General features: G+C 34.7%; 1 pseudogene; it reads left to right on the forward strand.

Moving 5' to 3' along the window:
• Positions 1–4,653: 4,653 nt before the first annotated feature.
• LOC102259844 lies at positions 4,654–5,312 on the forward strand (annotated as a pseudogene).
• The last annotated feature ends 772 nt before the right edge of the window (positions 5,313–6,084 follow it).

The raw sequence follows: 6,084 nt of genomic DNA on the forward strand, positions 1-6,084 counted from the left end.
ATATATAATATTTATGTTGAGAGCTTCTACCTGGGTCTGAAAAAGATGATAATTTGTATTTTACATTATACTTATGGATGCCAATTGTCACATCAAATTTGTAGGTGAGCATAGCATGTGAGCCAAAACAGTTTCCTAAATAAATCCCAGAAACATGCAGTCTCCCATGCAGCCACAGCAGTGCTGGGACAAGGCTGGACTTCCTCTGCATGGCAGCCCTTCTAAAATCTCTTTTTATAAATACATTTGACACATATTAATTGAGCATAGTGACTTGGGCTGATTTCTGGGTTCTCTGGTCTGTTCCATTGATCTATATACCTGTTCTTGTGCCAGTACCAGGCTGTTTTGAGCACAGTGGCTTTTTAGTATAATTTGATATCTGGTATTCTGATCCCTCCAACTCTGTTCTTCTTAGTCACGATTGCTGTGGCTATTTGAAGTCTTTTTTGGTCCCATATGAAGTTTTGGAGTGTTTGTTCTAGATCTGTGAAATATGCGGTTTCTATTTTAATAGGGATTGCATTGAATATGTAGTTTTCTTAGGGTAATATTGGGGCAGAGACAGTCTTTTCGATAAATGGTGTTGGGAAAATTGGACAGGTACATGCAAAAAAAAATGAAACTAGACCACCATACACAAGAATAAACTCAAAATAGATAAGACTTAAATGTAAGACATGAAACCATAAAAATCCTAGAAGAAACCATAGGCACCAAAATCTCAGACATCTCTCCCAGCAATATGTTTACTGATACATCTCCTAGGACAATGGAAACATAGAGGAAAATAAACAAATGGGACTACATCAACATAAAAAGCTTCTGCACTGCAAACGTAACCATCAACAAAACAAAAAAGAGTCCACTATATGGGAGACCATATTTGCCAATGATACATCCAATAAGGTGTTAATTTCTAAAATATATAAGGAACTCATACAACTTAATGAAAGTAAGATAAACAATCCAATTAAAAAATGGACAAAGGACCTAAATAGACACTTCTTCAAAGTGGACATACAGAGGCCAAGAGACATATGAAAAAATGCTCTAAGTCACTAATCATCTAAGAGATGCAAATCAAAACAACAATGAGATATCACCTCACACCTGTCAGAATGACTATCATCAACAAATCAACAAAGGACAAGTGTTGGGAAGGATGCGGAGAAAAGGGAATCCTAGTACCCCGCTGGTGGGAATGCAGACTGGTGCAGCCACTGTGGAAAACAGTATGGAGTTTATTAAAAATGAAACTCCCATTTGACCCTGTGATTCCACTTCTAGGAATATACCCTAAGAAATCAGAAACACTCATCAGAAAGAATGTATGCACTTTTATGTTCATAATATCACAATTTACAATAGCTAAGATTTGGAAACAGCCTAACTGCCTATCAGTAGATGAGTGGATAAAAAAGCTGTGGTACATTTATACCATGGAATACTATGCAGCTATAAAAAAGAAAAAAACCTCTTACCATTGCAACAGCATGGATGAACCTGGAGAGTATTATGCTCAACAAAATAAGCCAGTCAGAGAAAGCTAAGTATCACATGATTTCACTCATATGTGGACTCTAATGAACCAAATAAACTGTTGATAGAAAATAGACCCAGAGACATAGAAGCATGAACACACTGTTGAGCCTCAGAGGGAAAACAGGGGAGGGTGGGTGGGAAGAGATCAACCAATGAACTCGTATGCATATATGCATAATCTGTGGATACAGACAATGGGGTGATGAGGGCCTGGAGGGGATGGGGGAGACAGGAATGGGCTGGAAGGGGTTAGTGGGGGGAAAAAGAGGATCTATGTAATACTTTCAACAATAAAGATTTTAAAAAAATAAATAAATAAATATAGAGTTCATTTCTAAAATAAAATAAAATAAACACATTTGAATATAATTTTAAATGTTTAAAAGAAGAAAAATTATACCAGGGTAAACAAATAGTTTCAACAATAAAGATTTAAAAAAAATAAATAAATAAATATAGAGTTCATTTCTAAAATAAAATAAAATAAACACATTTGAATATAATTTTAAATGTTTAAAAGAAGAAAAATTATACCAGGGTAAACATACAGCCCGGGCATGTGACCTGACCGGGGATTGAATCATGAACTCCTGGTTTTTAGGTCAACACTATACCACTGAGCCACACCAGCCGGGCAACAGTAGTATTATTTTAATGTATGTCCTTATTAGTTTAAAAATGGTGTATATTATTTGCCAAATCTGTTGAAATTTATGTTCTATTTGTTAGGTAAATCCTTTATTAATGGAATTTTTGCTTAATTAAGAACTATTAAATCATTCCTGCTAACATCACTATACAATTAGGTCATAGATTAGTAAGATTTATTTTTTTTACATGAGTCTGAGGACTTACATTTCCAACATTTTTGTTATAATAGAGAACCTATTTGGCACTTGTTTCTTTTCATTTCATGCCATTATTGATGTATAATTTAATGATGGACAATTTCTAATGCATTTGTTGATAAATAGATCAGCTTTGCTGTCTATAGGATTACTGTGTTTTATCTTTTCTTCATTAAATTGTCAAGGCTGCTATCCTCAATCACAAGTACATCCTGTACAACAATGATTGGTAATATAAAAGTGCACTGAAGAGCATTTCAATTTTTGAACTTCCTGGGTTTAGGTTTTAGTTAATTATTCTACAATTGATTTGAATGTAGGGATGTCATTGATCTCCATCTCCCAAATGACTCACTTATTGTCTGATATCAAACATGGCATTCAGGGTGGTATGTTAACTCTCTCAAGCAAAAGGAACACTACTGAGTGAATTATAATAAAGTTGTTATTATATTTGGGCTTTCTTTATTCAGGTCATTTATGGAAAGCTTCTGAGATGATGCCACGACCCTATATTCTTGGCCAATTATTCTGTCAATGTATGCCCCAGTCTGACTCATGATATCATAGAGTTGCAAAGCAAATGAGAGCTTCTAGTCAGTCTCATTTTAGGAAGGCCAGAATGATTAACAATTTTATAACATCATAAAAGTAATGATGTATCTGGGGAGAAGGGAAAAGTGACCTAACCCTTAATACACAGTTTTAGAAGAATTCAAAATTCTTTTATGTACTAGCTGTGTGATATTTGGCAAGTTGTATAGCCTATCTAGTCATTTTTTTTTCATTTAATCTAAACCGATAATGCCTACCCCATAGGTTTGTGCAAAAAATAAAAGCAGATACACAGTGATTGTTGAATTTCCTTCTTTTATTGTTATTGTTTCAGAGAAACCCACTACCAGAAATTAAAAAAAATGATTTCTTGGTTATTGTCTCTTGGAAATATTACCCTTTATTATTTTTTAGATTAGCAAATTTTATTTAAAATCATTCTTAATGAAAGAATTAAAATATTCTAAAACATTGTATTGTCTTTGGTGGTTGAGCAGAGGGAGGAACGGAAAGATATCAAGACAGTTTGAGCTCCAGTCTCACGGCATTAGAAGTGAACTGAAGCTAGAGATATCTCAGCTTTTATCTTTCCTGGAGTAGGGGGGTCTTTACAGATTGTTCCTTTATTCCATTGCAATTCCATGAACAACAGTGAAAATGAGGGCTGATTCACTTGGCATCTGTGTAGCTCCCTTTGCCTCTTCTCTTGTCATACAAACATAGGCTCCTGGGATCCTATTATTGCAGTTATTTCTTTTTTTCCACTGAGAAAAAACTTAGTTCTGTATGTGATATTGGTGAGATATTTCAAAGATGTCAAAATTCAGTTGTTTGATTGTTGACTTGTATTGCTGTTAAAGTTTAGGAAGTAGAATATAATGGTTGAAAACCAGGTATTTGAAATTATGCTTTACATCCTATAGCTATCCCAAAGTTAAAATATGATATGTGTCAAACCATCTTTATTTCCATCGTCTAATTCTAGAGGAGAATTTTCAGAAGTGAATCTAATTTTTTTTTAATTCAGACAAAACTGGTTAACTTCACTCTAGACTTGTGGGTTGTTGAGACAAATATCTGGCTCGAGGCACCACAGCATTGGAAGAGCACTGTCTAAGTGTGATAAACGTGCCAGTAGAACTCCTCCAAATAAGAAGCAAAGGGGCAATGCCGTATTTTTAAAATTAGGTTATACCTTTTTAAAAATTTCATGTTTGACATTAAAAAGTTTATTTATCATAGTTATTGACTTGTCAATAAAATGCACCCTTTTGTTTTAAAAAATAATTATGGGCAAACTTTTTTTCGAATAGAAATTCATTAATGATAAGTTAGTTTTGAAATATGGGTAACAAAAACATTACATGTTAAGATAGCATTATAAAACATTAATTTACAATCCCCAATAAATTATTTGTACAATAGCAATATCGTTGCTTAATGGTATTTTCTATTCTTTATACATTTTATGAGGTGGTTATATATTAATTGATGGCTAGGCAAACATGATATTGTTTTAAATCATCCCTTTGAAATTATCTTCATTTGATAAATAACTGAGGTTCAGAAAGATTAAATAAATTTCCCCATGTTACTCACACCAGAATTTGAACCCAGGAGGTCTTCTAATTCCTAAATCCTTTGATTTTACATTACACCCCAACACAATAAGAGATACAGAGATATTTCTGCAACAGGTTGGGTCATGCTCTCTTCCTGCTGTCATTTTGGTTCCTCGTTCTGCACAAAATGCACAGAGCAGGTGTCGCCACGGCCCCAGGCTAATCAGGGTCTGGAGCAGAATCTGACAATGATGGAACAGTATCAGAGCTTCAGGAACAAGATTTCACACAGGCAACCACCTGAGCCTCGCTGGCAGCAGCAGCTGAAATCAATGAAAAAGCAGTCAGTAAGGAAAAACAGAGTGGAGTGAAAAGAAGACACGAGAGGCTATGTCCAAAGTGGGTCTTCAATGGGGTACAGGGGTTACTAAAATCACTAATCTAGAAGTCTAAAAATATCCTCTTTATCATCACAAAACCAGATGTCCATTAGAGCTCAGCTTCAGATACCTACGTAGTTTTTGGTGAAGTCAAGATTGAAAATTTATCCCAGCAAGCACAGTTAACAGCTACTGAGAAATTCAAAGTTCAAGGTGAAACTGTCTCAAATGTTAAACAGAACACTCTGACTCCAACTGTACAAGAAGAGAGTGAAGAGAAAGAGGATGATGAAACAGGAGTGGAAGTTAAGGACATAGAATTGATTATGTCGCAAGAGAAATGTGTTGACAGCAAAGACAGTCCAAGCCCTGAAGAACAACAGTAATGATATTGTAACGCTGTTATAGAATTAACTATGTAACCATCTAAATATGAGGATCTTTTTTGTGTGTTTTAAAATACTAACTGCAGCTTGGTTTGAAATTTGTACTGTTTCTATTATTAATAAAGTAATGATTTCTTGGTATAAATATATATATGAGACAGTGGTAATGTGGAGAGAGAAGTGAATTGACTTAATGCTAACTCACTTGAACTAGGGAGAGAACTTCTGAATCTACAGGAAGAAAACTGAAGCCCAAAGAACTTAACTTGCCCAAGTCTACCACTTGGGCTGTGATAGATCTAGTACTTTCACAGTGAGATTAAGAGGAAATGGTAACTACAAATTAAAGAAAATACAAAGATTAAGAAAGATTGCTGAGTAGTGTTTAAAAACCAATATATATTGAAGCTCAAATAAATAACCATTCTTTCCTTATAGTCATATGACCAAAGCAATATCTTCTCAGTCTAATTTTTCTACTCTATTTTCCCCAGAAAATGGAATAGTTATCTTTTTTGGTTCATATTTCCTCATTTGATCTCCTTTCTTAATATTTTCTATTCCTTATCTCTTCTTAGGACCTGTTTTGTTCTTTAGATATTCAGCTAGTCTGCTAACAAAGAGAAATTCTGTAGCTGAAATATCATTGGCCAGGTTACTAATTACAGAATCAAGGTTCAGTTTGTATGGTTGGTAAACAACTTTTATTGACAAACTAGAGGCCTGGTGCATGAAATTCGTGCACTGGTGGGGGGTGTCCCTCAGCCCAGCCTGCACCCTCTCCAATCTGGGACCCCGAGGGGGATGT

The sequence above is a fragment of the Myotis brandtii genome, unplaced genomic scaffold, assembly GCF_000412655.1.
Source record: "Myotis brandtii unplaced genomic scaffold, ASM41265v1 scaffold493, whole genome shotgun sequence".
NCBI classification, from domain to species: domain Eukaryota; kingdom Metazoa; phylum Chordata; class Mammalia; order Chiroptera; family Vespertilionidae; genus Myotis; species Myotis brandtii.